The sequence below is a fragment of the Rousettus aegyptiacus genome, unplaced genomic scaffold (assembly GCF_014176215.1).
Source record: "Rousettus aegyptiacus isolate mRouAeg1 unplaced genomic scaffold, mRouAeg1.p scaffold_m13_p_2, whole genome shotgun sequence".
Lineage (NCBI taxonomy): Eukaryota > Metazoa > Chordata > Mammalia > Chiroptera > Pteropodidae > Rousettus > Rousettus aegyptiacus.
Window position 1 is genome coordinate 59557229 of NW_023416295.1, and position 11142 is coordinate 59568370.

At 35.6% G+C, this 11142-nt stretch overlaps 1 non-coding gene across 1 annotated transcript; it reads right to left on the reverse strand.

The window, feature by feature from the left end:
- Positions 1–4881: 4881 nt before the first annotated feature.
- LOC118614507 lies at positions 4882–5010 on the reverse strand. Its single transcript, XR_004956094.1, has one exon. It is a non-coding gene; the product is annotated as a small nucleolar RNA SNORA31 (small nucleolar RNA).
- Between the last annotated feature and the right edge of the window lie 6132 nt (positions 5011–11142).

Sequence of the window (11142 nt, forward strand, 5' to 3'; positions counted from 1 at the left end):
CTTTAAATTAAAAATTAAGATTAAATTATTTTTATAGAATCAAACACAGTTAAAAAGCAAGGTTTAACAGCTCTTTCAGAATAGACAAGGGTAAAAAATATTTTATTAGAAGTAGAAGGATCTAAATATGATTTTGAAAAATAATCAGACAAATTGAAAAAGTCTTATCAAAAAATGATGAAAATGTAACTTCAAAGTATGGTTCTTGATCTCCAAGCTAGCAATCAACATAGCCAAAATTTAGGCTATTTTATTTTTCTTTCTGAGATTAAAAAAATTGTAAATAGAAAGGTGAACGTTTTAGAGTGGACTAGACGTGTTTGCCCAGACTGTTGGCATAAATGAATATCAAAATGAGTTTCCTGAAACATATATATACATATATACACATTAGAAAGGCAAAGATATGCAACATTTCCAATGAACTATACAAAATATGTGTTTGTATGTGTGTGTATGTGTATATATATACATATATATGTATATGTATATGTATATATACACGTATATATCCAAACAATCTATATGTATATGTATATATATGTATATGTATATATATACTTATATATGTATATATATACATATATACGTATATATGTATATGTATACACACACACACATATACACACATACACACACACATACACACATATTTTGTATAGTTCAGAAATGTAGGCTTTAAAAGTTAGGATCATCCTTTTTCTAGATTTAAGATCTTCACATGCTTCTATCTTGGATGTAAGAGCAACCCTTTGTAAAGCTTGTGGGCTGGGAATAGATTGTTTGGATGTTGGTCTCCAAGCTTACTAATGATTTTCTGTCATTATTGTAGTCTGAGAAATCTTCTCATCTCTGTGATCCCTGATGCTTTTTCCTGTGCAATAGAATTATAACATACTCATTTAGGAAAGATTTGGAGATTGAATCTATCACCTTACATCTATGTTATTTTGAACAAGTTACTTAACTATTCTGAGATTCAGATTTTCACCACAAAATGGATTAATACTATTCACCTTAGGAAGATTGACGTGAAGATTAGAGAGAATATATGTAAAGCACCTAATGTAGTATCAGGTTTATAATACATGAAACAAAGGGAAAACATTAGATTTATTATTAGGGGAGATATAATTAGAAGATCATCATCATTTTTGGAAGGAAGAAATGCGACTAATTTGTTGGTAGTAGATTCAGATATATTAGGGATTTCTGCACTCGGCTCCAGATATTCTCATCTTCATTTATTTTTAGTCATTCATCCAACAAGCATCTGTTAATGCCCACTATGTTTCAAGTACTATTTTAAATCTTAAGTGTTCAAAGATGAATAGAGTTTACTCCAACTCTCCAGGCGCTTTTATTCCAGTGTGATAAACAGATTCATAAACAAACAAGAATACATTAAATGAATTTGTGGAGGCACAGACAAGGTACTGTGAGAGCCTAAGGAGCAAACATGGAAATCCTCTTAGAAAAGTTAGGGGAGGGTTCTAAGCAGAGGTGAAATTTGAATTGAGTTTTAAAAGAGTAGCAGTTTGCTAGGCAGGTAAAGTGGAGAAGGAGGACATTCCTGGATATTAATTCAGCATATGCAAAAGCAAGAAGTTGATGAACAGTCTAGCATGGGAAAGGAACTGCACATGGCTGAGTATAATGGTTATTACATGGTGGGAGTAGCAGAAAATGAAGTTGAAAAAGTAGATGGAGATCTTGATACTATTCCATGGAAGCAGTTGTGACCCTGGAAGATACCAAGCAAGAATCAGATATCAGACTTTCATTTTACAAAGATCCATTGGTATTTGTTTTGAGGATTTATCTGACGGTTGGGAAGTAGATGAAGGGAGACCAGCTGGAAGTCATGAGAGCACTTTCACTCATAAAAAATCTATTCTTGATCATTTAGCATTGCAATGATTGTTAATCCACTCCAATTAACTTTTACACATACAACACTGTATTTAACTGCCCAGTAATTAAAATGGTCACTATCGCTTCAAAAACATTTTTTATGTCACCTTCCCCCAAAGTCTTTTGTCCTAAATGGCAAAAACAAATTTATAAGGTGATGTGAAGAGTCAAATATATAGTTGTGATTTTATGTCTAAATTTTTCCCTCTATAAATCTTTTTATTATTTGTGGAATTATACTATATAAATGTATATAATATATACACATTTTTAAATAATAAAACAAATATCCATATACCCAAAACCTAGTTTAAGAAATAAAGTTTACCAGTACTTTTTAATGTCTCTGTGTACCTTTCTCACCACATTCTCCCTCAGCACCATTATCTGGAATTTTGCATGCATCTTCCTTTATTTTCTATAGAAATTTGTAGTCTTATAATCTCTTTGTTTAAGTTCTTCCCCCTGCTCCCATGCCAAGCCAAGACAGGATTAAGAGTTGTAGTGTCTACTCTATGTCTGATTGACATACATGAGAATATTCCCCAGTTGGTATTATAGCACAGAGTTGGTGAGGTGAAAGCACATTTTATGTTAGCACAGGCTCAGAAATACTTGGAGCACTGGAATGCACATATGTTATCTTTGAACTCCTGCCAAATCATAAAAGAATGTAAAGAAATATAAAAACTACTACACGGAATGAGATATTGTTATTAAGATCATACATTCTTTGGTGTCGGTTACTCATTTTTCTTTGAAATAATTTTGTCTGTATTAATTACTACTCAAAGATTCTCAATACACTTTCTAGGCCAATAATGACTATTTCTTAGGTCTTCTTTGAGTAGGGTATTTTACATGAAGTAATTCCTTTAAATAGTGCCCAGCACAGAATAAGTAAGTATTCAACCAACATTAGCTCCCAGAGTTGTCGTTGCTGTTATTATTATTAGCATCTCTGTTCCTTCAGTGATATTCTACTATTCTATTGAAAGAAATACAATGATGGGAGAGGTTACTGTGTAATTTGGGGAAATCTTGCTATATTTATGGTAGTAATACACTTCTTTCAATATTTTGATATTTTGTACATTGGTGAGAATTTGATGACCTTAGAATTAAATTTTCATGCAACCTTTATCTTTCCATTTTCATTAGTGTAACCATTCATTATTAGAGCATTCTTTTCATATTATTTAAAACATAAAAGCAGTAGAGGTAGACATTACTACTGTTTATCAATATTGCTTTTCTTCATGAGCCTCCTGATCCAGCCCTGGCCATAGCTCTAGGTAGGGCCACATAACTGATTCTGGTGAATGAAATGTGGCAGTTCTGGAAGGAGACAATGTAAAGCCTCTGCAAGATTCTTAGGTCTCCATTTTTTTTCAGTAGTAATCATAGAAATTGTTTATTGAGAGGGCGGAGCAGCAAGATTGAAACACCTTAGGTTGTTATGTTCATACTGAGGACAGCTGCCCAGAAGGGTGACCTGACCTATAGTACATTTCGCATGAACTATAAATAAATTATAGGTGTTAAGCCACTGAGATTTTGAGGTTGTTTGTTACCTAGTCTATCTTAACTAACACAAAGTACTACTTTATTTTTCATGTATAACTAATGCTGGCATTCTCGTCTTAAAGAGAAAGAGCACATTACTCATTTTAATGGACTATCACTGCGCTTGCACTAAAAGGATGAAAACATGGTAGATAAATATTTATTACTGTTAGAGTTTGCTTGCTTTTATTCAGTATTCTATTAGTTGTTTCTAGATATTTAAGTACATATAATAAACTGACCATAGCATTTTACCAGTTTAACGTATAATATTGATCAGCAGATAATAATTTATTGCAGGGATTAGTGTTGACTATGACTATGCATAGACAAACATATTAATCTCTAATACTTTTGACAGCATAAATAAAATAATCTAGATGGTAATGATGATCTTGCTATTATTTATGAGGATAGAGCCTCATTTATATCTAACATCAAATTCAATCAGTTAATTTATGGATAGCAGATAATTGTGAGTGGAAAACTCTTTTGTCCAGAATGAACAAGCCACAACAAATATTGATTTGACAGAGTTTGTGTTAGGTAGCTTACACTAAGTTATGCTGCAACAACAGTCTCAAAATAAGTGGCTTACAACAAATTTACTAGTCATCTATATGTATTCGTTCTGAGTTGAGTATGGCTATCCTCCGACTCATTTTTGTTTTGGGTGCTAAGCTGAAGAAGCAGCTGCTTGCTGAGACATTATTGGTCTTGTGAAAGGGGAAAAGAAAAAATATTAGAATCACATGATCGTTTCACTTAGAAGTGTCGCACCTATCCTTCCTCACATTCCACTGGACAAAGGAAGTTATACGGCCAAATCTGATGTCAGTGGGGTAGGAGTAGATAATTCCGCCACAAGAGAGGGCAATAAGTATTTTGAACAGTAATATAATCTAGCCCAAGGTTAAGCAGTGGTTTGATAGGCTAGGGGTAAGATCACAAAGGGAAGCCTTTGACATTTTCGAGAGCGCATGGGCAGTGTCAGCAGTGCCTGTAGGAAACTGGATAAATGAGAAGAAATGATGAATAGAATCAAGGAGTCTGTTTGAGAGCCTGATCTCTATCCCACGCTGAAATCAGAAAATAGGAAGCCCATAAGAATAGAACTAAAAAAAAAAAAAGGCACACAGAAAATATTGACAGGAATATAACTGAAATAGCTGAGGTAGATTTCTAGCTTCGAATCAGAACTTAAAAAAAAAAAGTTAAAAATAAGACCTTGTGTTATATTCTGTTTCAAATATATTACAGATAGAATAACAGTGAACCCCTTATACATCTATCTTTTTTTTTTCTCTTGTATTCTTGTATTTTAGATTCTTCTTTGGAGTAAAACATGCTCTTCAGGTGTTTACAAGATAATTTCCGAGTTGTACATACTCTATGTTCCTCCACTGTATTCCCCCATTCAATCTCAGCTGCCACAGTCAGACAGAAAGAGTGAATAACCTTTTTTCCTGCATCTGCACCAGAACCTTAACAGCAGACAGTAACTGCTCCAGGTCTGCCAAATAAATGCATTTATACACCTATCTTTTACATTCAACAATTATTAAAGTATGGCCAATTTTGTTTCATTGCTCTCATTCACAAAATCCTGGTCAAATTACCTTGGATCAGTTACTAAACAATGTTGCCAACAGATTGGGATAGATTATATTTTCAGAAAAGTCCACAATATGTTCTGTTCTACAACTCAATGAAGAGACTGTGGTGGAAGTGATTTTCTCTCTCTCTCTCTCTCTCTCTCTCTCTCTCTCTCTCTCTCTCTCTCTCTCTCTCTCAAGATTCATGCCCTGAGAGCTCTGAGCTGGCATATAAATCTGTCTACCCTGAAGCCATCAAGCTGGAGAGACCACATAGAGATAGCAACATATGCCCAAGTTGTCCAGCTGTTCCAGCTCAGCTATTTAAGTCTTTTTAGCTAGGCATCAACTTGTAAATCGTGAGCCTTAAAATGACTCTAGCCCCCAGGCTTTGCAACACTCTGACACTAAGTAGGATAGAGTAAAGAGTCCCAGTGAAAAAGAAATATTGTGTTGTTTTAAGCCACTAAGTTTTGAGATGATTCGTTACATAGCAATTGATAAGAGCCATTAAGAAATTCAGTTTAGTTTATTTCAGCAGGTGTTAGTAGATGTCTTACTATGTTACAGGCATTGTAGACGTTATAGAAATTTAACAGGAAATAAGATGTGGTTCCTGCCATCACGAAACTTAGTTTAACAAAATTGGATATATAATTTTATATAAAATCACATATAAAAGAATATACCATTTTGAAGGTTTTGTTAATCATGGCAAGTCTTAATAAAAATATTCATCATTTATTATACATATATCATATTGCCAGATATTATACTAGAAGTTTTATATAATTATTTCACTAACCCTGAAATGAATCCCATGAATAAACATTAGGAGCCTCATTTTGCACTTGACCACACTGCAATTCAGAAAGAAATCAAGTGCTCAAGGTAACCCAGTAAGTAAATGGCAGAGCCGGAGTTTATATTCAGATATGCCTGATTGTTGTGGATACATATTGTCGTCGTCATTGTTTTTCTATAATAGAACCTTGCAAATATTTTAAAGAATCGGTTTTAGTTGAACAAGACAAGTTTATTCATTTTCAAGTTAATTTCACCCTTGACCCTAAATGATATTTAAAGTAGACTCTACGGTCCACAGTGACAGCAAGGGCTGTTGGTGTCCTCAGCAGTGCCCAAAGTTCCAGCAGCTAGGGACAAAGGTAGGCAGTGATGATAGCAGAGCTGGTGGCATACAGACATTTAGCTGTGGGGTCCAGCAACAGGTGCCCTGTACTTGTAGGGATCAATTTCAGGAACACACTCAGTAGTTGAGGCCAGGGCATGCAGTGAGGGCCAGGGCCCACTGAGGCTGCACTGAAGGACCCTAGCCTTCATCATGCGCTCTTGTATCTGCAGAGTCTCATCACGGGCAAGGGCATATCTGTGGAAGTGATGAGAGTTGAGCTGGTAGGATGCAAGTGCACAGCTGAAGAGACTAGTTGTAAACAAGCCCAGCAATGCAGGTCGGTGACAAGACATAGCCTGAAGCAAGACTCGTGTACAACTATGGGGGTTCTGGCTGTCAGAATGTACTCCTTGGGTCTCACCACGTGTACATGGCAATGATGGGTGTCAAAGTCAGGCCTGGGACATGCAGATACCTAGCTGAGCGGGAGGTAGCTGCAGGTGATCCCAGTGGCGCAGGCCGATGACGAAGATAGGACTACATCAGGGCTCACACGCAGCTGTGGGGGGTTTGCCTGTGGTGTACACTTCTGTGGCTACAGTGGAGGCTAATGACAAGTGTCAGGCTGGCTGTGTGAGGTATACAGCTGGAGTGGCTAGTCTCAAGTGACACACAGTAGTGCGTGGGTATGTCTGGAGCTGAGGGGGTTCTGCCTCAGGGATCTTGGCTGGCAACTTGTACAGGCAAGGAGGCCTGAACTGGCTGCTGGTACAGATCCCAGGCCCGTGGTGGCAGAGGGAGGGACTTAGAGGAAACTCAGGTTGCTAGCTTTTGAAACACAAATACTTGTGTGTGTGTGACCTGATGAAATCTGTAGCTGTGCTGGCATCAGTTTCTTCAATGGTGAAAGTTGCTGGGTTTCTCTGCAGAGCTGGGCACTGTGAACCATAGTCGCCTCTGCTATGTGGCTGATACTGATAGCACCTGCTTTTCTTTCTTGTTCCTAGCCATCTCTGTATGGCTCAGCTTTGCTGGCCTCTGGATAGGGTGAAACCAAACTGGATCCTTCATGTGGTGCCCCCTAAGGCTGGAGAAGCTGATCGATCATTCACTCCATTCTCCCTTTCTTGGTAAGAGGACCTCTTTTTAACTGGGGCATTCCCTCTTGGCGCTGAGCAGCACTGCCTGAAGGATATGATAACAGAAAAAATAAAGCTGTTCTTCCCTTTTTGTTTTGTTATTCTCAGTTTTTGTTTGTTTGTTTGTTTGATTGATTATTTAACTGTATTGCTGAAGTTTCTTAGGTGTACTCCAGAGCTCTCCCTGAGCACCTTTGGTTCATGGATAGCTAATCATTGATCTTTGTGGTAATGGAGGCTGGGGGGTCTCCTTCCCTAGCACATTGTCCCTAGTCCTTCTTTCTTGAAGTGCTTTTCTTTATTTGGCTTCAGGGATAACATAATACTGTGATATTTTCTACTTCACTGGCCTTTCCTTTCAGTTTCCTTTGTTTGCTTCCTCTGCTCCACATATGATATTGGCAGGCCCTCGAGACATGGCTCTCCTCTATTTTATCTTGTCTATCTGTGTAAACTCCTTATGTGAGCTCTGTAGTCTCAGGGCTGTAATGAATCTCAAACTTATCTCCAGTTAGAACTTGGCATTCTCATAGACTCTAATTGCTCAAAGTCAAAACATGGCCAAAGCAGAACTTTTATTCTCGTCTCTCCAAGGAATGGGTTCCTCCTCTGTTCTTGCCTATCTGAATAAACAGAACCATAACTGCTTGTTAACTACTAAAAATCTTGGAATTATTTTTTATTCCTCTCTTTACTAGTTCTGTTGTCATCTCTTCTACAAGTATGACCTGTAGACTCTACTTCCAAAGTATATTCCAAATCCATCCAGATCTTTCCATTTCTATCATCTCTTACCAGGTTTAAGCCACTATCTTCTCTCGTTTGGGCTATTACAGCAATCAACTAACAGGGCTCATTTTAAACCCTGACACTTCAGTTATCCCCATTGAAGCCTGTGAGAGCTTTTAAAATCCTATGCTGTACACATATTTCTGGACTTAAAAATGTCCAGGAACTTCTAATGGAACTAAACTTATTTTTGCCTTTTGACCTTTTCACTAACTTCCTTTTACTTAAAATGCTCTTCCCATAGATTTTTATCAAGCTAGCTCCTTTGTGTCATTCAGATCTTCGCATAAATATCACGTCCTTAGAGAGATCTTCTTAAATCCTCAGTCTAAATTTGCATTCACTGCCACATTGCACTCTTAATTTTCTGCCAAATACTTATAACTACCTGAAAATCTTCTTGGCTTTTTGTTTGTTGATTTTATGCCACTTGTAGTGCAAGTTCTATAATAACAATGATATTCTTTTTTTTTTTCTGTATCTGAGAATATATATCTATTTCTGCCACATAATAGGCACTTAATACATATATTTTAATAAAGAAAAAGATGATTAGATCTTATAAGCAAACATACACAAAGTTATACAATAATTTAGGAATAAATTTACCTTCTGCATTAACGACCAGCATCTGGGGAACCATATTTGCAATCTAAAAACTGATTCTGTAAAATGAAAAGCAATCATTAAGTTCTGTTCATTTAAGTAGCTGTGAAGTGGCCAGAAACTAGGAAAAAAAATACATCAAGAGAAGAAGCCTATTAATTAGAAGATTGGATGAAAAAAAATCAATGTGACCTAAAGTTTTAAAGTTGAAGATCTGAACAAAGATCTGAACCTGTTGTGTGAAGCACGTAGACATATTTTATTAGCGACACTTATGAGTCACAGATAGCAGTGAGTAGAAAGGCAACAAACTAACCACAGGGTTAAGTTATATTACTGAAGACAAGTTCATAGTAATTCTGGCAATGGGAAGTGACAATGTGACATGATAAGAAGTACATTATGTTGAGTTCAAGAAGAAAGCAAGATGAAGAGAACATATTATATAAATAGCAAATAGATCACAATGAAAGGAAATAATTGCCACTGTTGGTATTCAGGATGATTAGATTGTATATTTTGATAGGCAACTTTACTCAATTAAATCCTTCCTGCCCAAATGAAGGCCATAGGCAATTAAAAAAATATATGTTTGGAAGTGCATTGTGGAAGCCGAGCAAAAGAAAATCTCATTGGTTAATTTGGCCAAGTTGTTCAATAATTTGGTGTCAGGTGCTCAGTTTCCATGAACCATACTGGAATGTATAGTTCATCTATCTAAAATACTTAGATAAGAGTTAATTAAGAAATGTTAAACGTTTCTGTTTTTTGTTTTTTTGGTCTATGCATTCTCTTTGCTCTAAACCCGTTGGATTGTTGCATAAAGAAAATAGGATTCTGCTTTAAGTGACATAAACTCCATTCTTTCCATGACAATCAGGTGAGGTTATGATGACTGAGATTTACTACCCTCACTTAGCGAAGTGGCCCACTCTTGAACAAAAATTTTAATAGAAAGGATCAGGAAACCAACAAAAACACAAAATTAATTAATACTCTTCAAATAAGTCCTTAGTCTTTAATATGGATAAATAGAATAGTTCCCACAGCAACTAGGTGGTTCTTGACTGTTGGGAACTGATTAGCTTTGCAAAGATGATGTCAGTAGATGGGGTATGTGCATGCAGGGAACAGAATTCCAAGAGTCTGAGAGAGGAAAAAATTATCCTTAATAATAGATATATTTTTGAACTCCTTAGGAATGTGTTATTGCCTTGTGACTTCACAGCACTGTGGGATTTTGCTGTACTGTGTTTCCCTAGGGTCTTATCATTAGATAGTTACCTAATTAGCACACAGCCCATTCTTGCCTATGTTCTATTTGCACTGCAGATGCTTTCATTTCATACATCATTCACAACCTGCAGCAATTACAAAGTGGTAAATGACCTTCTGCGATAATTACACTAATAGATCTGCATTGTTTCATTTGGAGAAGACTATTTGGAGAAATGAGAGGTCTGACATGTACAAAGAGTAGTTGCGATTATGTTCTTTCTTTAAATCTGGAACATAAAGCAAGCAAAAAGATAATTTTTGATCATAAAAGTTACATCATATACTCGACCTGAAATTTTTAGGTAGAAATTTCTCTTTAGAATAAATGTAAACTTCCTGCCCATATCTCCAATGTTATACATGAACTTAGACAAAAAGCATTTAGATTTCTCAATTAGAACTGATACTTTAATAAACCAATAGTATCCTGAACTGTTAAAATCAGAAAAAGAGAGGATCATTAATTTCCCCTAAAACTGTTCAAAAATTGATCTTAAATTAATAGTTGTAAAAATCCATGAATAAGCTATGATTCTAATATTTAAATTGATTTTAATCCAAACCAATAGCAAATTTCGAAGGAAATGTATACTCATAAAAGATGAATGCCAATACAGAAGAAAAAGAGACAAAAATAAATGGTCTGTGCTGGTTTCTTACCTGTCCTTCTTTTCCTTTCATACAATAAGACACCTTAGTAAGTTGTATTGAGATGACCCCTAGAAATAATTTGTGTGATCTGAACAAACTAATAAGATAATCTAAGTTTGTTACAACTAAGTATATATATAGAATTTTTTTGTTAACTTGACTTTATATCATTTTCTTTTAAACTTAGTTCACAATAATAATCTCTACCTACATTTTCAGGATCTATTGCTGATGTGTTATTACTTTGAGGTTTGCTCTATGATATATTAATTAATATGAAGTTTTATCAACTAATTCAATGTAATAACTATAGAGCACCTTTCTACACAAACCTAATCTTCAGAAAATATGAACTTTCACTGATGAAATTCATGAAATACAGACTCAGTCTCTACTTTGTACTGACCAGAAGCTTGAAGGTGAGCAAAGTACCATTTTTTTCTAGAACTTAAAGAATTATCAATGTGTGAAA